At 36.1% G+C, this 25,363-nt stretch overlaps 1 long non-coding RNA gene across 1 annotated transcript in view; it reads right to left on the reverse strand.

The window, feature by feature from the left end:
• Positions 1 to 23,574, reverse strand: part of LOC148952987 (uncharacterized) — a 92,623-nt gene extending 69,049 nt beyond the window's left edge. The window contains exon 1 of the long non-coding RNA XR_016141619.1: positions 23,517 to 23,574. This is a non-coding gene — a long non-coding RNA (uncharacterized LOC148952987). The remainder of the gene's footprint in view (positions 1 to 23,516) is intronic.
• Positions 23,575 to 25,363: the final 1,789 nt, after the last annotated feature.

Genomic DNA, 25,363 nt, shown 5'->3' on the forward strand with positions numbered 1-25,363 from the left:
AAAGCCAAATAAGGCCAGTAGCCTATGAGAAGTCGCAAAATACCCAAGGCAATGAACAAGTCCCAATTGGGGGCCCTGGGTCTATCAAAATATTTCAATGGTTTCCCAAGGAATTTGATACCATTTTCTTGTGTCTCGACTTTAAATGAAAAAAATAATTGTCTTTTTGGCATCCCTGCTTTCAATAAAAAAAATGAGGTATTATAATTTAAAAATGATAGCCCCCTATCCCCCTCCCCTATAGGCAATAATTTACAATTTATTTATGAATCATATTTTTGGGGTAACTTCCGGTTCAGTCTTTAATTCCCCAGCCTTGTACATAGCTTAGTCTATAGCTAAATTTTGTCTCACCCGAAGGCTGTTTTTTTTTTTTTGGGGGGGGGGGGGAAAAATTTTCCAGAAAGAAGAGTGTATTTTCTATCAGGTGTTCAATAATTGAGTATTAAGTATTAAGAAAATCTTATCTAAAAAAAGGAAAAAAAAATCTGCAAACTTACAATTCAGCTGTAGAATTAATCTGTCGGCTGTCAATTTCAAAATCCAACAAAAGGCTGAAGCTGTATAGTAGTCAATGCGTTCTATAATTCTATTCAACTTGAAACTAAAATTCTTGACTACGAATGATGTAAGAAATAGCGATTGGGAAACTACATTCGAAATAATTTAAACTCATTTCATAAAGACGATACTTTTTTTTATCAACATATGAAGAACTGTGTATATTGCAATATTTGCAATAGCATATTGCGTCTGTCTGGTTTTTATGCAAAGTAACAAAAGAGACGAAAATTAATGAATAAGAGAGCAGTGAAGAATTATGGTATGCAAAGTAATATTTGGCTGGGAAAGTCATTGGTGATAAATCACTAGGGGTGGCACCGTGATTGCGTTATTTTCGGGGATTCGGGGAACCAAATTTTTTTGGGGGGTGACTATAGATTTTTGGGGAAACACCCGACAATTCGGGGATACTGCAAACCCTGCTTGATTTTTAATCAGGAAAATCGAAATACTAAACCACATGAGAAGGAAAAGCTCCGACTTTGCGGTTGACGCAATAAAGAATTGCCGTAAAATTAATTTAAAGTCAACCGAACGCCGCCGCTGCTGCCGGTGGCAGCGTGCCTGGGGTGTGCCGGCGGCGTAACGCAACGTCGGCGGCGTTCGCACGGGCCTCTCGTCGGCGGTGTTCGGTCGATCCGCCGGCGCGGCGCCGAGGTCTAATTGTCATCCCTGATGACAAATCAGACAAATCCATTCTTGATCCTGTCCAGCAGCAACAACATGCTGCAAGAAAGGATTTCAAAGTTTACTATATTCTTCCCAATTCGAAAAGTTTAAAACGCCATTCTTCACATAAAAATGTAAGGAAAGTGATGCAATAAGAACATATAAAGTGCTCTGTGACAAACACATCATTACTAGCTTGCTTCAGAAGGATACTTCCTGAAGAACCTGAGGTCACTCCCTAAGACTCTGTAGGCCAATGCCCAATGTAAATAATCAGACCAAATATAATATTGATCCGGTTTAGTGTAAATTCTGCTTGTTCTGGACCTAGGGCTCTGGTAAAGTAACTCTAAAGATTACTTGGATTTTATGTCTTTTTCCGGGTTGCAGCAGTAGCTAGCAGCCTAGTAAGAGACGATCATGTATAATGTTAGGAAATATAAAAACCCATAACTCCTTAAAAAAGAGTCAGATCAAAAGACCAAGTACACCATTAGAACCGCCTTGTCCGAAACCCCTTATATGGGAACTTTCTGCCCCTTGGCTTGAACAGCACGGGAAATATATTGACTTGAAAATCAAGAAAAGAGGCAGCTACTACAGCATTCTCTCTAAACGGCTTCTTTTTTTCTTCCACAGATAGCTTGGCACTGGAATACCGTAGAGAGTTGTTCGATGGCTCATTTAAAAGGAAATTAATGGGACTAAAAACATTTTGTAATTAAAACAAATTATTTTTAAAATATAGTCATATTTTTCCGTTAAAAACTTTATTAGCCTGTAGAATACAATATATCTTTACTTACTATAGGGGCTGATAGCTATGGCAAGTGGCCTATGTCAAAATAGACTGAAGCATAGACATTAAACAATTATAAGGATATGAGTAGACTAAGGTAAATATAGAGCAATACAATAATGGCCCTAATACTAAATAGAAACAATTTGGCTAATAAAAAATTAAGTGAAGCTAGAACAAAAGGCATTGTATATACAAAAGTTTAATATAATTAGGAGCAAATATGCTGTGATGCTGGCCGTATTTTATGATGCTTGTTGCCGTATTTTATGATGCTATAATGAGGAACAAATAAGCTGTGATCACCATAAATTATTACAAAAAATATGCACTAATGTAACATTTTGAATAGTATAACACTTTTTTCAAAGCTTTGAAGAAAAGCAAAAAAGGCTAAATACCCCTAACTACACTCGAAAGACATTCTAAAAAGAAACTTTTTAAAGAAATCCATGTAAATGACCATAGCAGAAGCTTTGAGCCTGGGTGGGGATCAAAGAGGAATCTAAGTATTTTGACCACAAGTGACTTATTGTTGCGACTTTCTTAAATTAGGTAATTCTTGTGAGCATTTGGAAATCAAAGCTTAAACTCAATAACTGATACTAAGTGTCCTAACATTTTGCTTGGATTAAAAGTGACAAACTAGGATGAAAATTTTAACTTCTTCCAGGAGCTACTTCAGTCTGCATATTATTTCATTTAATTACACTTAAAACGGATGAGCTTTTCATTTTTTACCTAAAAAAATAGCTGGCACTTCATTTTTCTTCATAGCCAATAAACTATTAAGTGTTTTTTGTGTCATTGTAATTGAAGTGTTCTCGTGTGAACTGTTCATCATGCATTTCTCCGTGTGATAGATTTACTCCTTTGAAATGAAGTTTATGCTGCGACATATTTTATTTATTGATTAATGTTTACTCCGGAATAATTCCCCAAGAGAAAAAATAAAGGTCATGAAGAAGAGCAGCCAAAAGCAATGTTAAAGCAGAAGTTTAATTTTAATCTGACTGGCATATATTCTATAAAGAAGCTAAAAAAAAACTTTAAAATGAATTTTTTTTAAATTGTTATCAAAAACCATTTTTTATTACAAGAAGGCTTCTTAGGAATCCAAAAGAGCAAAAAAAAAACAAAAAAAAAATCAATATCAAAGTCGCCCATTTTAACTGTTTTAAACGTGACAAAACAGATATAGGCAAAGAGTCTTATGAAATTAAGCTTATGAGTTCAAAGTTATATTCAAAGTTTCTACCCAGATAACTGACGAATTTTGTAATACGGTATTTGAAGTTTTGTTTGGCATAATGATCAATGAAAAAACTACTAATTTGATAATGAGTTATGTCAAGAATACATAACTAATAGGTGATTCAACTACTCGTATTACGCAAGGTTTCTGAAACGTCACAGTCCTTTCGTGTCTACAACATTTCTACTTCTCTCGATGAGTAACGAAGAAGAGCAGTTTCCAGCCAGTGACTTGTGCATTTTTAACTCATGAATAGGCTCGAATCTGTTGTAAATTTAAGATGTGATTTGAGAAAGACTGATGAAAACATTAATGTTTGTGGTCAACATTGATCGTGCCGGCGGCGCACCGCCGACGTCTTACCGGGGGCGCGTCGTGCTGTTTTTTGCCCTGCCGCCGCCGGTCGTCCCACATCGGCGCAGCGCTGGGGTCTAATGACAATACACATTCAAAATTGTAATATGCGTTAAATCACACTCTTAAAGAGCTTGACCATTACTGCTAGCAATATACTAAAAATAATCTTTTTAGTAATAACTATGATAATTTATTTTTAAGCCACATCACATACAAACCTAACACCAAGATAATCTACCAAGAGTTTGATTGACTTTGGCTGCAGCAGATTGTGAATAAAGTTAAATTCGAGTTGATTGTCAACCAAAACTCCAAGGAATCTCTCCTTATAACAGCTTGATAGTGGATGCTTTGAACTATTTTGAAACTTTATAGAATACTGGCACTAGGGGTTACTTGTTCCAAAGTATGTGACCATGCATTTTTGGATTTTAAATTTAAATTACCAATCTTTTGCCCAATCTTTTACCCCTCAATCAACACTGCTTTCAAATATAATGGTTGCTACCATGACAAAACCATGCCCTTTCCTCTTAATAGTGCCAGATAGTCTATAGATCTGAATACTATGCACTGTTTTTCATTGCTTGAACTGTTGTATTTCTTTGTTACTGGGTATTTGTATTCTTAACCTGTCAACAGCCTCAATTCAGAGCAGAAGAATCAAGAACAGTTGGATAAATACATTATTTAAAAATGTGGATGAAATGGAATGGAACATGAAAATCTAATTAGCCAGTTACCCTAATATAAACTTCAGTGAGTATTTAGTGGTGGCCACTTTTGAAGGAAATATGCAAAACAAATAGAAGTAGTATCAAGAGATTAATTATTTTATGCTCTTTCCAAATACCATAACTGCTTTTCTGACAATGCACTCCACACTCGCCTAAAAATATTACCTGAAATGGTTTTATAAAGCGGATAACAAGCAAATGAAACATGATAATCAGACTAACAGAAACAGGCTGCACATAATTAAGTAAAGGTACCCTATCATTCTATATTGTGGGCTCCTTAGGAAGAAACATCTTAATAAAAGTACTACCATTAGATTCCATATTTTATGCTCTTTTTGAATACTATATTTGTTTTTTCTATAATGCAAAAAATCACCACCTCCTCTGGTGGCCCATATATATAGCCATAATAAAACAGAACCTGACATCTGAACCAGGAACAAGAGAGAAGAATACTTGCTTTCGAAAATTCATGTCTAACATGCTAGCAAAAACAGGCTAGCCTCTTACCTTAAATTGCATCTTCTAGCAACTTAGACTACAGAACCCTTAGGTTTCACCAGGAAATACGGATAAAATTCATTGCACAGTTCATCACTTCATCTTTGGCTCACTGGTTTGCTGGTGTTGAGAAGTCTTGTACTCTTAAGATTTTATAAGCAAATGACAGTTATGTATTGAGAGGTTTTTAACTTGAGACTACACCTACCATGGAGGGTGCTTAAGTGGTGGTTGATGGTACGAGCAAATTCGATGCCACTGCATAGGGGACACTGGGATTCTTATGATGAAAATGGCCCACAGGGTAGGTGTGCTTAACCCTTTTGTGGGGAGTATGGGGACGATCTGGAACATTTTCTGAGTAATTCCCAAAGTTTAGAGAATCTAAGAAATAACTTCTTTTTTTTTGTGTGGGAATACACCATGGCTTCCTGGTATCTTGGAGACTTCTTCTATGGACCTAATTATTGTGGTAGAGTTTTATAGAGAATGTTTTAGAGGCATGGAAGATATAATTTTAAGGTGTTGAGTGCTATTCGATTTGTTTAATTTTGTTTTTGTTTTTTCTGTCTTTGTTTGGTGTATATGGTCACTGGCTTTTAAATACATGTGCATGTTTATATATGTACATAGAGGATAATTGAGTATAAAAATACATCATCAGCAAGAAATGTTGGAGGGTTAAGTAAGGCAGAGGGCTCAAGCAATGTAAGCTGTGGAGTTTAAACCCACTGGGATAGCAGCCACCCTGCAGACATATGACTGACCTATATCAGTCATTATCTGGACAGTTTAAAGTTGAGGCCACACCACAACAGCAACTCCAGATGGGTGTGCTGGATGGTGGAGACCAGACTCTGGTTGATGATCCTTGCTTATCTCACTGTGTCTTCTATGGCTTAATGTTCCAATCATGGTTGACAACAATCTTGAAGCTGTCAAACGATTTGGCAGACACCGCAGAATCACTTAATGAGTTCAACAATGGAATTATGCAGTTGGTGAAGAAGTTGAACTTTTTTATTTTCTGTAGAATTATTGATGCCATTTCTTGGGGTTACCTCATATTCTGCTGTATTGACTTTAACCAAGAACAGACTCGGTTGTGCTGCTTTTCATCATTTTGAAAGCTAGGATGAAATCCCCCCTCATTCTATTATTAATTAAAAAAAAACGTTTTCCAAAAAATAAGTTTTTTTAAGTAAAGAATTCCAAAAAAAATTTTAAGTAAAAAACTCCGAAAAATTAGTTTTTCAAAAAAAATAAAGAATTCCATTAAACCAAAAAATGAACAAAAATAGCATCAAATAATCTATCAAGCACACAACTACCACAAATCAGCATCAATAAATAAATGAAACCCAAAACGAACAGAAATTATAATAAATAACCGAGTCAAACTCAAAACGAGCATAAATTAACATGAGTAAGGTTCAAAACCCACTATGCTTTCTAAAAGCCAGAATAAAATTTGCACTTAACTGAAAAATTCTTTTTAATGTTTTCACTTTTAAAACTTTAAGAAATCAAAAATTAATTGAGATTTAAGTTTTATTCTAGCTTTTAAAAAGTATAGATTATTTGATTCTATTTTGTTCATTTTTGGTTTAATGGAGTTCTTTACTTTAAAAAAAAAAATTATTTTGTGGAAATTTTTTTAATTAATTTCTGTATGTTTTATATTGACATAGTCTTTTTAAGGGGAAAAGAAAATAATAGTTTCAATTTTTCTTGTTTTATTTTAAGAATTTATATTTCGGCCTGATATTTATATGCTGGAAAAACTTTCAGCAATTTAAAACAACATAAACTCTTTTGAAAATAATGATGCAAATACTAGTGTTTAAATTAGTAATATACATCCTTTAGTTGATCTGATAAATAAAACTTAATACCATTCCCAAAAAATTATATCTATGCTCTTTCACAGCCTTGATACACTTACACTTTTTTGACCAACCCAATAACCTTAGAGATATAGTTACTAGACTGTTCAGCCATGCTGGGAAAAATGGTTGTCTTAAAATTTTGATTGAATGTGTGAAAAATTATGAGCTAAAGAGGAGGGCTGATTGCCCTCCAATCACTTTTGACTCTTGAGGGGACACTAGAACTTTTAATTTTCAATCAAATTAGCTCCTTTAAAATATCAATGATATTCCTAGCTATGAACATAGCTGCCTATGTCCATATATGCCCTATATTGTTTATATGCTCTTTTAATACCTGCATACATATAGTTTTTTTGTTTAATTGAAACTCCCCCTGAACGTTCCCTAAAAGTTACAACTTAATACCATTAATATCGTTAGGTCCAGTAACTGTAAAAGCCGCATTTAATATATACACCGTGTCTTCTGGCTAGTTCAAAATCCACAGCCTATGAAGGTATGAAGGTGAGATTTTCAGAGAATATTTCTTTTGTACGGATGACACCCTGCTATCCATCTGCAGGTTTTGAAAATGGCATATAAGCAATATCTTAGGAATGTGTGTGAGTTTTGTGTGTGACATTAAAACTTACAGTGCTTGTTGAGGGGGGGTGTTGAACTAACAAAAAGACAAAATTTGCACCATAATGCTACTGCTTCTACTCCTACAACTACTAGTACTGCTACTATTATTATTACTGCTACTAAAGCTAAGACTATAACTATTAATTGTACTCCTACTGCTACTACTATGACTACTGGTGCTACTACTACTACTAACAAACCTAAGGGTATTAAGGCAAAAATTTCAGGCAATATTTTAGCTGTATTGAAATAAATTGAAACACACTATGTCCATACATCTTGTCAAGAGGAAGTATCAGCAATACTTCAGGACCGGTTGATGGCATTAAGTTAAAAATTTCATTGTGTTTTCAAGGGGATTTTCAAAAAAAAAGCTGCTATTTGCATACTCCTACTAATGCTACTACAACTATTGCTACACATAATTACTGAAGCTTACAACAATGTGGGAAAAAATTGATGTCTCAAAACTTTATTTGGATATTTGTCATAGGAAAATATGGGGGTGGGGGTTCTCTCAAATCCCTTTCGACTCTTAAAAAGTGCACAATAACTTCCAATTTAAAATCAAATGAGACCCATCTGAATTTAATACAACCATCCATTCCATAGAAACCTTATATGCCCCTAGGGCATAACTTAAAGACCTTGCCCCAGGGCTCTCGGGGATGTGCCAACCCTGGAGGCATTGTTGTATGTTCTTTGGACTATTTTAAATAAAATCGCCATCACATAATTTCAATCACATACATTTGGTAAAAACAAGGGTAGTTGGGTGGGGAGGGGCTACTTGACCTCCATTATTATTGGCTCTTAAAAAGGAACTAGAAATTGCAATTGTCAACCAAAATAGCCATCTCTAAAGTTTATGCAACCATTCCCTCCATAAAAACTTTAAATACCCCAAGGGCATAACTTACAACCCTTTCCCTCAGGCTCTGGTGGTTTGTATCAACTTCAAAAGCCTTGCTATGACGTTTGGACTATTTTGAATAAAAAGACTGTCTCAAAATATCTATTGGATACATCTTGCGAAAGCACAACGTGTTTGTGTGTGTTTGGGGGGGGGGTAGGGGGGGAAGTAAAGTATAGCGGTTCTGCGTGCAAAATGTTTTTGGTACAACTATTCTGTATATTAAATAGACAGATATATAAGTTTATTTTAAAGCCACAAATACAGCCATTAAAATGAAAATATAGAATAAATTAACGGCACAAATAATCCAGAATTTTGTTAGTGATAATCACAAAATGCTTAATGAAGTTCTATGTTCACAAAATTACATTACATAATAATTGGAAGATTGGCTATTAAAATAAAAAAACTAAAAACTTGAAAAAAACACTTAAATGAAACATTACATTTATTTTATACTGGGACTTTTTTACTCTTTTTTTTAAGGTAACAAAATTTCCAGATACCTTGCTATTCTTCTGTAATTTTTTAGTGGCCCTACCTAGAAAGAATTGTTTTCTGACTTCAAACTGTCCAAATACTTCACCACCACCACCACCCCCCCCTTATGTGCAAATATATAGCCCAAATTATATATTTCCCATATATTCTGTCCATTGTCTTTGTCTCGCGCTAAGCTGAAAAAATTAACGAAGAAACCGGTTTGATCTAGAGTTTTACACAGCACAAACTTGAGTGAGTTGCCCATAATACACAAGTACCAAAACACCTTTCCCCTATGGCAATGAAAAAAATGAAACTCAAATAAAATTCTCTAATTTGGAAAGCCTTCTTTTCCACAAGGGGGGGGGGGATATTTTCTGGGGAGGTATTTACCAGGGAAGTAAAGTATGTGGAGAGATTGAAATCAGAGAGTATTTCTTTCTAGGTTGGCTATATAGCTACTAAAAAATTACAGAAGAATAGCAAGGTATCTGGAAATTTTTCTAACTTAAAAAAAAAAAAAAATTAAATAAAAAAATCCCAGTATAAAGTAAATGTAATCTTTCATTTAATTGTTAAGTGTTTTTTTTTTAAATGACCGTTTTTCCAAGTATTAAGTACTATTATTAATTTATTGTTTAATTTAAATATTTTATGATTATCGCTGATCAAAGTTTATGTTATTTGTGCCTTTCATTTATGTTATTTTACTATGTTCGTGGCCGTATATTGCCTTTAAAATACACTTCTCTGTCTATCTATCTAATATGTAGAATACTTTTATCAAACATATTTTACATGCAGACCCACTCTACTTTACCCCCCCCCCTAATATGCCAATCTATAGCCAACATTTATTTCTAAAGTAACGAAGAAACTAACGAAAAAACTGGTGAGTTCTAAAATTTTACACAGCATAAGCTTCAGTGAGAGGCGCATAATATACAAGTACTAAAATTCCTTAGCCCCTACAGAAATAAAAAATACTAAACTCAAATAACATCCTCAAATTTGGAAAGCCTTCTTTTCCATGGGGAGGGGGTATTTACCAGAGGGGTGTTTTCCGGGGGGTATTTTCCATGGGGGATATTTTCCGGGGGTCATCACTGGGGGGAGGGGTTAAATGCCGGCCACCCACTTTTGACTTTTAAAAAGGTACTATAACTTTCAATTTCAAATTAAATGACCACTTTCTGAAATTTATACGACCACTCATTCCATAAGATCCTAACACGACCCGAGAGCATGACTTACAACCCTCTCCCACGGTCACTGGGGGGTTGTGTCGACCCTAGAGTCATTGTTTTAGTTTTTGACTATTTTGAGCAAACTTGCTATCTAACCATTTTAATCAGATTCGTTTGGTGAAGAGGGATAGTCGGTGGGGGGGGGGGGAGGCTAGCTGCCCTTTCCATAAACAACGCTTCCTATAAAAACCTTATATGCCCCAAGGGAAGACATAATTTCTTGACCTTTCAAATACATTGAACAAAATGGGTATCTCAAAATTTTGATTGGATGTGTTTGGGGAAATGGTGGGCATTGGAGGGGAGTTAGTTGCCCTCCTATCACTTTTGACTTTTAAAAAGGGCACTATTTCTATCAATTTCCAATCAAATGAGGCCTTTTTGAACCATAGGAGGGTTGTCATCTTCCTAATACATGATTTCCGGACTTTTCAACTATGTTGAACAAAATGGCGATCTCAAAATTTTTATTGGATGTGTTTGGGGAAAAGGTGGGCGTGGGAGGGGTTTTAGTTGCCCTTCAATCACTTTTGACTATTAAAAAGGGCACAGGCCCCTTCAATTTCCAATCAAATGAGTCATTTTTGAAGTTTCTACAACAACTCCTTTGATACAAAGTGCCCTGGTCTAAAACCAAAAAAAAAATAAAATAATATAAATAATACATTGTGCCAACATTGTCCTTTACTTAGGCAGTGCTATTGCACTGCCTATGCTATTCTAGGATAGGGAAGCCAAGCTTTTCTAGTTGATGCTCATAAGGGATGAGCTGTTTGGCAAAAGAAAGCTTGGTTGCCCTGTGCTGGACCTTCTCAAGTGGCTCTGTGCCTCACTTGAAGTGTGGGTTTGCAATCATTCTACAAAACACAAGATAAGGACAAAGAAGTGCTATTTAAAACTTCTTATGGCTCTTAGGTAGCGATTAGTCACTGAACACTTTATTAAACTAAGTACCTTGTTTGCCTTTGCAGCTTGGTTCTGATACTGACTGCAAACTTTGAGCTTGTCATCAATGATTATCCCAAGATCATACTCTTCCTCAGCACCCCAAATTGGAATATCAACACCTGCAGAGTTAACCATATGATAGCTGTACCAGGGGGTGTTTCCACCAAAATGCAGGATTCTGCAATCAGATTAAACTCAAGTGTCAATGTTATTGCCCATACACAGAAGTGTATAAGATATTCTTGTAGAGAAGATCAATTTTATAACAGAAGCTGCTGATCCAAAGAGTTTGGAATTGTCTGCAAATAGTTCCAAACCATTCTTAATCACCTTAGGAGTGCCATGTGGAGATTAAACAGCATTAGGGCTAGTTTGGTTCCTTGAGGGACACCAATCTTGACATGAACTGGTGTGTAGTAGATAAGGTCACCTCTTTCATCATATAGAGCAACAATCTAAGTTCTATCAGATACATAGCTATGGATCAACTAGTTAATGTCATCATCTATCTGATATACAGACAGCTTTATCATTTCGTAATGGTAAGACATTTTATAGAAGGTCTTGACTAGGTCCAGGAGGAATACATCAACAGCAAAACCCTGCTCAAGCAGGTCTGTTGTAGAGTCATAGAACTGTATTAGATTTGTTTTGATAAAAATGCCTTCTCTGAAGCCATGCTGACTACTAAAAAGGAGGCAATTCTTTGGCATATGTTCTATGAAGGTGTCCAATGACTATTCCTTCAATAAGCTTGGCCACAACTGAGGCAGGGCTAATGGTTTGGTAGTTCTCTGTCTGAGTTCTAGATCCTTTCTTTAATATCAAAGTGATATTGGCCATCTGCCAGTCTGCAGGTAGGCTCTTAGTTTCATGGGACAGCTTAAATAGCAAACCCAGCAGCTCAGCTAATATACCAGCAAGCTGTTAAAAAAGCCAGGGATGTAAGTCACCTGGGACCTAGTTTGCTCAACCTTTTCATAATCCTTTCTTTGGTGATGTGAGTTCTTGGTATTGAGTGCTTGGTATTGGTGATGATGTACACAATTATCCTACTCGTCATGCTAGAGATATACGGACACCTCAAGTTACTAGCACTAGATTGCTATTTTCAATGTCATGTGGGGCCAGTTGTCTGGAATAATTTGCCTGTTTCTTTAAAAAGGTCAGCAAATCTATGTGAATTCCGTCGGGACCTTAAAACCCTTTGTCTCCATAGGTATGAATTTGTTTAAAGGGTGGTATAGTTGAGTCACTCTCAGGTTTGCCCGGAACCCGTTTTTCCTATATATATTTATTTTTTTTTATGTTTTTTTTTTTTTTTTTTTATTATTTTTGGGATGGCGGCGGGAAGTTTTGGTGTATGTGAAGTATTGATTTTTGGTTATTGCAACCAGGAGCCAAGTGAGTGTAAGATTTTCATTTTTTCTTCTTTTTTTTCTTTTTCTTTCTTTCTTCTTTTTCTCTTTTTTTCTCTTCTTTCTCTTTATTATGTTATTATAAGTGTTAATTTTAAGAGGGTAATTACTTCCAAACAAGCGTTAGCTTATGGAAGGTCATTTGTTTTTTTTGCGTTGTGTTGTTTTTGGAATAAACCCTTATCTTATCTTAAATGATAAATCTCTACACTGCATTCCATATTTTACATAGATGACAATGCCTCTCCTTGAGTTAGCAGAAAGATTTGAGAACAGGTGGCATCCTAGTATTCTGACCCATTCCAGTGGTTGTCTTCCAGTGGGTTGTTATGTGGCTGGTTATTAATTTGGGACTTAGGTCAGTGAAGTGACTCAGCAGGCTCAGCCAGTCATCCCACCTCTAAATGAGTACCTGGAGAAACCTGCAGGAGTTACACAGGAAGGGTGTGCAAAAGCACAAGATGGCTAGTCCCCAGCCCCCATTGCACTTCCTGGCTGAAGGACCATGAAACAGAGATCAGCACCACCAGTAGGGGACAATAAAGTCCACTGCTGTATTCTTTCTTCCTTACCTGGTAATCTTCAGTGGTTAATCCAAGTTTCAATTCATAGAGTTTGCTTGTCACTGTATCACTTTTCATGTAAAACAGCCTGAACACTTTCTTTCCACTTGCTGAATTATTATTATGTATCACTTTTGGTAAACTTTTGTATATAATGCCTGTTGAGCCAGGGCTTGAGCACAAATGAAAAGCATCACCATTATCATCATCAACAACACTATTGGAAAAGAACTATTTATAATTGGGCTAGCATCAATATGTAATGGAGAGTGAATGAAAATTTAGCAGTTGCAAAAATAGCAGGTTGTAGGATTGGGTTAGACCTGTACATGCTTTGAATGTCAGCCATCTCTTCAGTTGATTCTAGTATCCTGTAAGCCACTATATTCAGTTGAGGTTTAAGCCTTTCTCTATTCTTACAATTGATCTTTCTTACATCACTTTCAAACTTCTTACTGTTACCATTATCAGACTGGCTTAGTTTGCTTATAGCTATTTCTTCTATTTTAGCTTCCACTTCCACTAGCAAGCATTTGCTCACAACATCACTATCAAACTTAAAAATTCTGCTATTTATGTTCAATAAACCTTGCTTGAAATCCTCCCTAAGCTCACCAAGCAAGGTGGTTAAAGTTTTAGAGACAGCTGCTTAAACTAACTTTAGGGTTGTGACTAAACCTAAGCCAGTGTTTTCACTGACCTTACACACTGGGGAGAACCATTCATATGTAAGGTTTTTAGTTATTTTTCAGAACAGACCAAAATATGACATTGAGATCCCAATACATTCTTTACACAAACATTAATGACAATTGTTGCACAATAATACAGAAGATTATTCATCAAGTTCAGTTCCACAGCTACCACATATATCATCATTCTTCTTAAGACTTACCTAGGTTCTCTTTGGTGATGTTTTGGGTGGCATTGCCTATTCCTTCTTGAAGGACTTGGTAAACAATAAATCATAGAACAAGTTTCTGCGCCAGTGTACACTGGTCAACTCTTCATGGATGGGATTCAAATAATTTGAAACAAGTTGATCTCAAAATCATGCATACACTTTTTTCTTGAGCTCAGCTTTCTAAAAGGCACTTGATAGTTGATTATTGTATATTTCTTTTCTAATTTACTTTTTATTTCTTCCGAATCTATACTGAAACTGATCCCAAGTTATATTCCTAGTTATGTTTTATAATACTATAACAAATACCTTTAAGACTTTAGGATAAAGGGGAGAAATCTATAAACATAACTGCTAAGCCAACCAGGGGCAAATCTCCAGCATTTTTATTGGTGGAGGGGGGGGGGCAAGAAGGGTCCATATCTGGATAGTCAAAGGGCATGGGATGTACAATATTTTTTTTATCCACATTATTGAGGGGGGGCACCCCCCCCCCCCAAACGACACCCCTGAAGCCAACTTGTGGGAAGTGTGGGTACTTAGACTGCCTTTCCCTAGCAGTTTAAGGATGGAGTCTAGCTGGTAATGATATGGCTCTTCTTGTCAACTGCTACTCCCTTTTTTTACAAATTAAAGGGGATGATTCAAATAGTTTTTAATACTATATATCTTTGAAATAAAATGAATCTTACATCTGTCACTATTACCTTAAATTGCAGCTTGGAGCAACCTAAGTATTATTCCCTGTGAAGCTCCAGAGTTGATGATTGGGTTTGTTGTCATTGGTATTTTGTGACCAGGTGCAGTTGGATGATCAGTAGTTTCTCAGTTGTGTTTAGACTCTCTAGAGGACCACTCAACCTCCAGGCTTCATTTGAAATGTCCATGCATTCAGAAGTAACTGTTTCTTCAGAGTTTATTCCAACTTTTGACAATCCTTGAGGAAAAGAATTGAGCATAGACTCTGGATAGGGTAGACTGCTTTACAAGTTTCAGTTGATGACCTCTAGTTCTTGAATTAGGACCAACAGTAGGAAATAAGGCTGGGAGAGTATTAGCCCTCATTAACTTGTAGGCTAGAATGGTATCACCTCTATTTCTTCTGGATACAATCATTGGAGTTTCGGCTTTGCTAGTCTTGCAGGGTAGCAAAGCTCATGCATGCCAGATATCACTTTGGCAGAATGTCTCTGCACATGTTCCAAAACTTTTATGTCTTTTTTAAAATAGGGGGAGGCTAGAGATATTCCAACTTCAAGCTTGGGACACACAAGTCCCTTATCCAGAAGACTGATGACTTTAGGAGAACAAGCAAAAAGAGTACACTTGATCAGCTCCAGAGTTGAACTAGCACCAGCAACAGATTTCTTAGCATGAGTAATGAATTTTAGTTCATTGTCAATAGTGACTCTAGATCTTGCTTACTATTTACAGAGGAGAGTAGGGCGGCCTGAGAAAGAATAAGAGTGACAAGGATTCATTTTGCCAAAGTGAATGACATGGTATTGGCACCATTGAATCTAAGCCTTAGCCCATTGACTAAGCAGACCAAGTGGACTTGAGGACCCAAAACACTTCCCTGAGGAACTCCACTCAAAAATGCTTAGAGGAAGAAAGAATATGGTTACCAGAGTCATCAAATAGCTTAACACATTGAGATCACAGATCAAGAAAATCAAGGATCCAGAGCAGGGATTTCTCTCCAAGCTTGACTGCACATAACAGATGTCAAAACATGTAACTATTGTGATAGATGTCAAAAGAGATCACAGATGAAGATACCTGGGAAATTTACTATACATGGACAATCTCTAATGACCTAGTGCAGTGCTCTATTTATGACTAACAGGCTTACAAAGCAGAGGCAGACCCAGAAACACCCTGTGTAAATGTACCAACAAATCTATGTAACTTGTACACATCAAGCATCTATGAGAGGACATTCTGGCAGCAGTAAACCACCAGGAAGATTAGGGATTTTTCTTGATGCCCTAAGTGCCTCTGAGACACCTTAAATTACCTTAAATCTCACTTACTAGCGATAGGGACAAGTCCAGTGTACGCCAGTTAGTGATGATAGGGCTGCAGGACATCAGCACACAGGCAGACTGAAGGTCTAAGGCATATCTGGGACCCTATATCTTAAACCTGGAAAGTCTAAGGTATATCTGGGTGCACTGTGAGAAATGAAAAAGGCTATCATATTTAAAAAGAACACAAAACAGGGAATCTGATGGAATTACTTTTATTATATTAAGATGTTTCCTTTTGAGGAGCCTTTGTGCTAGCCTAGGGCTACCTAAAGTAAGAATTTCATTGCTTTCTTTTAATTTTTCATATTTTCCTAGGGCTATACCTGGACCATTGGGAGGGGGGGGGGTGCACGGTTAAAAAAGCAACCATGATATTTACTATTTCCTTTAAAAGTAGATGACTAATAAACATTTAGCCTACTGAAACTTTATATATAGGTCATTATAAAGTTAGAATTTTATTATCACAATGTTTTGTCTGAATGGCAACCATTTTATTTGGAAATAGGCCAGGTCTCATGCTTAATAAGGAATCAAATGGGTAAATAAATTGATTAACAGAGTATTCAGATAGCTAAGAAACAAACTTACCTTTACAATCAGAATTCCATCCTGAATCCAAATATGACATATGTTTCCATTGCAAATTCAATTTTAACCTACATTTTCAATTAAAGTCAAGTTGCCATCAAACCATTGGCTAATTAGAGACAAAGCCAAGATAGGTAGTCTGAAAAATTTTAATCCAAATAAGTCTGTTGGGCCTGATGGCATTCATCCATAACTCTTAAAAGAAGCTCATGCCCAATTAGTACTGCTGCTCCCAATGCTCTTCTAAAAGTCTACTGGCACCAAAGTCATACCACTGGACTGGAAAGCTGCCCACATCTTGCCAATACATGAAGGAAGTGACATGACCAAAGCTCCCAGTTATTGGCCAATCAGTACTGCCTCTGCCAATGGGAAAATCTTAGCAGGTATTGTAAATGCTGCTGTTCTCAAACATTTGGCCACAAATAACCTTCTATCAAAACATCAACATGTATTTGGACCAGGTAGATCAGTTGAAACAAATCTGATTGCCTCATAATTACATAACAGAGCTCCTTGACCAAAGTCTCTCAGTTGATATGGTTCTGCTAGAGTTTGCTAAAGCCTTCAATAAAGTCTGTCATCAAAAGCTCCGATTGAAACTGAAGGCAACAGGTATTGAAGAGGGTGTGGTGGACTCTATTATGTCTTTCTTGAAGGGAAAAAGCAGTGGGTCAGAGTTTTTGGTGAAGGTGGTGCAGCTTTCTCTGAAATAGCAGAGGTCTAAGTGGGGTATCTCAAGGAACTGTCTTGGGACCTAGATTTTTCAATATTTACATTAATGATGCTCCAAAAAATGTGACTAGTAAATTAAACCTATATGCTGATGAGTTGAAACTTATTAGTCCTGTTGACACACATCAGGTTGTAGCCTCAATAATGTCAGATCTAGATGGCTTTTGCAAAGGGGCCAATATATGGAGACTTGAGTTTAATGTTGACAAGTGCAAGGTTCTCCATTTTGGAAGAAATAACCCATGAAGGCAATATTCAATGTTATCAAATTCTGGTCAGAGACAACTGATTTCTGAGAGTACCTCAGAAAGAGATTTGGGGGTGTTGTGGATGAAGACCTCAAATTCAACTGCCAAACCTGTGCTGCAGTAGCAGGGCCTAACTAGACTCTTGGTATCATCAAGCAACCAATCACTAGTAAATCCCCAGCAACAGTGACTAAACTCTATAAAAGCCTGGTGAGGCCTAGATTGGAATATGGAATGTGTCGCCATGTCAATTAATAAAACAGACCAGATGGCTCTCAAATCTGTTCAGACAGGTGACGAAATGCATAGAGGGTCTCAAAGATAAAGAGTATGAATGTTGACTGCAGAGCCTGAAGCTACCAACTTTGACATATCATCAACACAGAGGCAACATGATAATGACCTATAAGTTGCTCAAGTCTGATGACAAAGATATGTTTGAACCTTTCCAGTTGTCAAATATGTGAAGTCGTTCAGCAAAGACAAGAAAAAGAAACAATTTCTTCTACAATCAAATCATAAAGGTCTGTAGAATGGCCTAAATGAAAGGACAGTGGGAGATCTACAACAATTGATAGCTTCAAATCAAATCTTGACAAGGACTGGGCAGCAAAACCATGGCTTATTCAATGGGATGAAGCAGATAGCCTGCAGCCTAATCATTACTAATTAGCATACACTGAATTCATCCATATTGCTAGCAGGTGCAACTTAAGGTAATTATATATTTCCTATGCATTTATTGATTCTCAATTTTGCCATCATCAATTCAATTTACAAGTAAACCATTTTTAATAAGATTGATGCTAACACAGGTATATAAGCTGTACCTAAAGTAGGTAAGAGAAAAAGGGGTAAATTTCTAGGTGGCCCTATAATTTAGCTAGGATGAAAGTGAAAATATGATTTGATGCCTCTTTATGCTCTTTCATAATAATAATTACTTCTGGTGCAAAGTGCATCTTGAGCCCTTAAAGGGACCCCAAAGGTATTTCATTTTTGTAACAACATAAAGAAGTCATAACCTAACCTACAAAATACTTGATTTTCAATTCAAACTGTTTTCCTACTGTTTCAAGTTTTCCAAATGCTGTCAACAAAAATAGCACTTAATTTTGCAATTTGAAACTTTGCTGTCAACAATTCAGGGTGTATTCTAATTCAAGAGTATATATTTGTACATTAAGAGGGGGGAGGGTAAAGCTCATGGTAAATTTGCTGTGGGCCATATAATTTAGCTAGGATGAAAGTAAAAAAATCATTTGATGCTTTTTTATGTTCTTTTATCATTCATATAAAATACCTTTGGGACCCCTTTAAGGGCTCAAGATTGGGTCTGTAAAGAGGTTAAAAATTGAGTTTGCAATGAAATGAATGTTATATTTAGATTCAGGATGAAATTCTGATTATAAAGGTAAGTTTGTTTCTTAGCTATCTGATTACTCTGTTAAGCAATATATTTGGTAAATTTGCAGGTGGCCCAATAATTTAGCTAGGATAAAAGTGAAAACATCATTTGATGCCTTTTTTATGCTCTTTTAAAATTCAATAATTGCTTCTGGTGTATATTGCATCTTGAGCCCTTAAAGGGGCCCCAAAGGTATTTCATTTTTGTAACCACACAAAGAAGTTATCAACAGTAGTTAAGTTATTGAAAAGTTGTTCAAAACATATAACTAGTTTAGAAAAAAGTTGTTCAAGAGTAATATATTCCAAAAATACTTATTTATACCATTTTAAACCTCATTTATTGGGCAACATAAATATAAAGCATTTTCTTAACATTTCAAGTTTTTCAAATGCTGTCAACAAAAATAGCACTAAATTTTGATATTTGAAACTTTGCTGTTGACAATTCAGGGTATATGTTTGCACATTAGGTGCATGGGGTGGGAAAATTTCATGGTAACTTTGCAGTGGATCATATAATTTAGCTAGGATGAAAGTGAAAACATCATTTGATGCTTTTTTTATGGGATATCCACTCTTTGACTATTGGAAAAAATTAGTTTATAAGCTTATATAAAATGGTACTATCTAATCTCCTTATAATTAAAATATTTTTGCCATCTAGTTGGAAACTTTTGCCCATCCCTATAGGAGAAATCTATATTTGCCAACTAGTTGACAAGAAGCATTTCCCCAGCAAAACTTTTATTTTCCAACCAGTTGACTAACAACTTCTCCCCAGCAACACATAATTTTGCCAACTAGCAGGAAAGAAACATTGTCCCAGAAAATAATTCCTTTTCCAACTGGTTGACTAATAACTTATCCCCAGCAATGCTTAATTTTGTCAACTAGCTGGAAACAAATATTGCCCTAGAAAACAATTAATTTTCCAACTAGCTGACTAATAACTTCTCCTCGACAACACTGAAATTTGCCAACTAGCTGGAAACAAACATTGTCCTAGAAAACAATTCATTTTTCAAATTGTTGACTAGTAGCTTCTCCCCAACAAAACTTTATTTTGTCAATGGGCTTTCACCCTGGCCTATTTATTATAGGCTAGTCTACTTGAAACTGTGAATGCAAACATCTCTAGGAATAGATGGATAAATTAGTCAAAGTTCCAAATATGGTAAAATTTTAGTTTAGCAGCACTTCAGGTTTTCTTTTTTAGCCAACTGGCTAGGGCTAAACGGGAAGCAAGTTGTCCTTGTCTGGGGTGAGAGGATGTCACAAAGAACAATTTAAAGGAAATGGGAACTTCCTGGGAGGGAAGAAGTTACTACTTTGAAAATAAATTGTTTTCTAGGGTAATGTTTGTTTCTAGCTAGTTGGCAAAATTAAGTTTTGCTGGGGAGAGGTTATTAGTCAACTAGTTGGAAAATTAAGTTTTGCTGGGGAGAATTTATTAGTCAACTAGTTGGAAAATGAAAGTTTTGCTGGGGAGGAGTTATTAGTCAATTAGTTGGAAAAATTAAGTTTTGCTGGGGAGAAGTTATTAGTCAACTAGTTGGAAAATGAATGTTTTGCTGGGGGAACATTTATTGTCAACTAGTTGGCAAATTTAAGTGTTGCTGGGGAGAAGTTATTAGTCAGCTAGTTGGAAAAATTGAGTTTTGCTGGGGAGAAGTTATTAGTCAACTAGTTGGAAAATGCATTGTTTTCTGGGGCAATGTTTGTTTCCAGCTAGTTGGCAAAATCAAGTGTTACTGGGGGAAAGTTATAAGTCAACTAGTTGGAAAAATAAAGATTTGATGGGGAGAAGTTACTAGTCAACTAGTTGGAAAATGAATTAGTTCCAAGGGCAATGTTTGTTTCCAGCAACACATAAATTGGAAATCGAGTAATTTGCAGTTGGTATCAAGACATGGCTAATTGTAGAAAAAGCCAAGACAGATAGTCTGAATGATTGAGAGAGAAATCTGGGATAAGCCCTATTTAGGATTGTATAAAAATGATGTTAGAAGGAGATTGGACAGTAACATTCTATATAAGCTTATAAAGTAATTTTTTCCAATAGTCAAAGGGTAGAATCCCCTTTTTTAATAGGCTTTCACCCTGGCCTATTTATTATAGGCTAGGCTACTTGAAACTGTGAGTGCACACATCTCTAAGAATAGAAGGGTAAATTAGTCCAATTTCCAAATATGGTAAAATTTCAGTTTAACAGTATTTGTAAAAAAACATGATAGGCTAAAAAAATAAAAATAACCATGTTCTCGTTTCATGTTTTTTTTTTCAACATATTAGTTGTCATCCAGACAACAAAGTAACCTTCCCTCCCTAATGATCCCATCATTATATACAAATTTAAAAGAAAATTCCAAAAAGTTGATGACAATTTGGTAGATATTTTCCATAGAAATTGCCTACAGATTGTTCTTGGTATCTGGCTGACTGACCATATTTCAAACAGTAGGCTGTACAAGAAATGTGGTTCAATCCTGCTTTCTAGGGCTATAATGAAAGAAAGGCTGAGATGGCTAGGGCACATTCTGCAGATGAAGGATGGCAAATTGCCAAGGATTTGCCTTTTTGGCCAATTGTCTAGGGCTAAAAGGAAGGCAGTTTGCCCTTGTCTGGGGTGAGAGGATGTCATAAAGAAAGATTTAAAGGAAATGGGAACTACCTGCAAGGGGAGAAGTTAAGAGTTGCAAAATGAATTCTTTTTTGGGGCAATGTTTGTTTCTAGCTACTAGGCAAAATTAAGTTTTGCTGGGGAGAAGTTACTAGTTGGAAAATGAATTATTTCTGAGGCAATCTTTGTTTCCAGCTAGTTGGCAAAATTAACTTTTGCTGGGGAGAAGTTATGGTAAAATTCTACTTTAGCTACTTTTGGCTATCTTGGAAAGGAGTTAGTTTAGGAAAATGAAACTTTCGGGGATGGGTCTACAGGCTAAAGTATGTCCTGGGAAGGTATTTTGAAGTACCTCCCTCCACTCCTTCTCTCTCTAGAGGGTCCTGACCTATGATGACCTTTAAAAATCTGTGTGTTATAAAAGTGAAACCTTGCAAAATAGATCTTGTGCTTAAAATGAAGTCCAACAAAATTGTTTTCAGCCTCACAACTTCGCTCAATCCTGATTTACAGAGTTTTAAAGACATGCAAATACATTTCCTAATTTTTGAAAATTAACATTTATATGGCTTAAAATAGTACTCAAATAACAGGAATTTCATTTTCAGAACTAAAGCCAGAGAAAAAGAAAGTGATAACTAGAAATTAAGGTAAAATGTTCTTTTGTCAAAATTTCAGTAGGTAAAGACCTGTCATGTAGGCAAATTTCAGGACCCTGTTGGGGGAGAAGGAGAGGAGATAATTAATTAAAAATACCTTCCCAGGACACATTTTAGCCTGTAGACCCATCCCTGAAAGTTTCATTTTCCTAACCTCACCCCTTTCCAAGATAGGTAAAAGTAACTAAAGTAGAATTTCACCAAAGTTATTAGTCAACTAGTTGGAACAAATTAAGTTTTTTATGGGGAGAAATTATTAGTCAACTAGTTGGAAAATAAAAGTTTTGCTGGGGCAACATTTATTGTCAACTAGTTGACAAACTTATGTGTTGCTGGGGAGAAGTTATTAGTCAACTAGTTGCAAAAGAGAAGTTTTGCTGGGGCAACATTTATTGTCAACTAGTTGGCAAATATAGATTTGTCCTATACAGATGGGCCAAATTTTCTGGTAAATTTCTACCATATCATATTATTGAGTTAGGAATAAAGTGAATGCACCATTTGTTGCCTTTTTTTATGCTGAATACAAATAAAATAATGATTTCTATCAGAAATGAATTTCAGCCCCTCCCCCTATAGGCTTATATGCCAATTCAGGGTTAGCCTAGGTTAGGTTTTAGAAATATATACCCTGAATTGGCATATATAGGGGGGGGGGCTGAAATTCATTTCTGATAGAAATGATTACTATATTTGTAATCAGCATAAAAAAGGCATCAAGTGGTATATTCACTTTATGCATAAATCAATAATATGATTTGGTAGAAATTTACCAATTTTCTAACTAGATGACAAAAATATTTTTAATTATGAGGAGATTGGATAATACTATTCTATATGAGCTTATAAAGTAATTTTTTCCAATAGTCAAAGGGTGGAGTCCCTTTTTTATGCTCTTGCATAATTCATATAAAATATCTCCAGGGCCTTTTTAAGGGCTCAAGATGCAATTTGCAACAGAAGCAATTATTGAATTATGGCAGAGCATAAAAAAGGACAACAAGTGATGTATTCAATTTCATCCTAGCTAAATTATTGTGCCACTTGAAAATTTACCAGATAGCCTAGGCCTATTTCCCACCAAATGGTACTACCCTTCAATTACAATAGTACTTCCTTTAGAATATAGGTAGACTTCAATGATATCATATTATATTCTGAAGTTCAAAGACAAGACCTAAACTATCCCTGCCTAAATCAAAGGCCTTAGGCTACTATGGCTACATTATAAGCCTCTATTAGGCCCAGGCCATCTTTTTAGGTGAGAGAAAGTCAGACAACAAAGTGTATTTGAATTATATAATAAAATTATTTCAAAAATTTTCAGAAGCTGTCACTACCTTTAAGAGGTGGCCTTACTAAATTAAAGGCACAACTTAGAATAATTACAGTAGTCAAATTTTCTTTGATTTCTTCATGAAATGCTTTCGAGGGTTGTCAAAACGCTAAGCAGTCACAGATTCCAGTTCTTTGGGTGTGTTTGGTCTAGGGCACAGACAAGAGGTATTTATGATAATACTCCTTGTCTGTGGTCTAGGGGGCTCTTAAAACGAGCCAAATGGCTGTTTCATTTGAGTACGTCATTTCTAGTGGAATAGTACCACATTCATGTATAGTTTTGGTGTTCAACTTCCCTGGAGAACCATGATACGTGATTTAGATTGAAGCTTCTTGTGTTGGCTTTTGCAGGAATCGAGTCTAAATTCTTCTATTTGTGGAGCCTAGACCAAACATAGTTAGTAGGCTACAAATTCGTTAAGGTTCAGCTATATAAGGTTCCACTATGAAAAAAGTGCGTTGTCTTTTCTGACTCAAATTCAGCTTTACAATTAATTTCTATAGTGCACAAATCAGCACCGGACTCAGATCTCCATTACCTTTGGAGTCATCTCTTTAACCTTCAACAGAGAAATATTATCATCCAGTTTCAACACATTCTAAGTCATCAGGGTACATACTATAATGAAATTGCTAATTTGTTGGCAAATTCTACAGCGGATACACCCATTTCTAAAACGCCAGGTCTCTCAATCTATGTGACAAAACCCGACATAGAATACCTCAAAAACGGCTCTTACCTCCTGTTCTGATCTTCCCATTTCGGGAAACTAATGCTCTTTATTTAAGAATAAAGAATAACTCTCTGATCATAGGCAGCGCGATTGTGATGCCTAAGTAAAGAACGATATGGGTACAATGTACCATTATTTTTTTCCTCCATACCCGGGCACTTCGCATCGAAGGGGTTGTCGTACAAACTTCGAAAAGAGCTCATTCGATTGGAAATTCAAAGGGCTAGTGCCCTTTTTAATAGTCGAATGTGATTGGAGGGCAACTAGCCCCCACGCCCAACATTCCCCCAACACATCAAATCAAAATTTTGAGATAGCCATTTTGTTCAGCGTAGTTGATTTCCACATAGAAAATATGGTTTTGAGGAGGATACTCCCCCACAACCCTCGGGGCAAGGGTTGCAAGTTATGCCCTGGGGGCATATAAGGTTTTTATAGAAGGTGTGGTCGTAGAAATTTCAAAAAAGGCTCATTCGATTGAAAATTCAAAGGACTAGTGCCCTTTTTAATAGTCGAAAGTGATTGGAGGGCAACTAGTCCCACGCACGCCCGTCATTCCCCCAAACACATCCAATCAAAATTTTGAGATAACCATTTTGTTCAGCGTAGTTGATTTCCATATAGAAAATATGTTTTTGTGGAGGACACTCCCCCACAACCCTCAGGGCAAGGGTTTTAAGTTATGCCCTGGGGTCATATGAAGTTTTTATGGAACACATTGTTGTAGAAACTTCAAAAAGATCTCATTCGATAAGAAATTGAAATGGCTAGTGTTCTTTTTAATAGTCGAAAGTAATTGGAAGACAACCAACACCCCTTCCACGCCCACCATTTTCCCAAACACATCAAATGGAAATTTTGAGATAGCCATTTTGTTCCACGTAGTTAAAGTTCAGAAAATTATACCTTTGAGCAGGACACTCCCCCCATATTCTTCAGGGCAAGGGTTATAAGTTGTGCCCTGGGGGCATATAAGTTTTTATTGAAATCTTTGTCGTAGAAACTTAAAAAAGGGCTCATTAGATTGTAAATTCAAAGGTCTAGTGCCCTTTTTAATAGTGAAAATGATTTGAGGGCAACTAGCCCCTCTCTCTCGCCAACGTTTTCCCAAACAC

The sequence above is a fragment of the Artemia sp. Qi Xiang Cuo genome, chromosome 4 (assembly GCF_049724085.1).
Source record: "Artemia sp. Qi Xiang Cuo chromosome 4, ASM4972408v1, whole genome shotgun sequence".
Classification (NCBI taxonomy): domain Eukaryota; kingdom Metazoa; phylum Arthropoda; class Branchiopoda; order Anostraca; family Artemiidae; genus Artemia; species Artemia sp. Qi Xiang Cuo.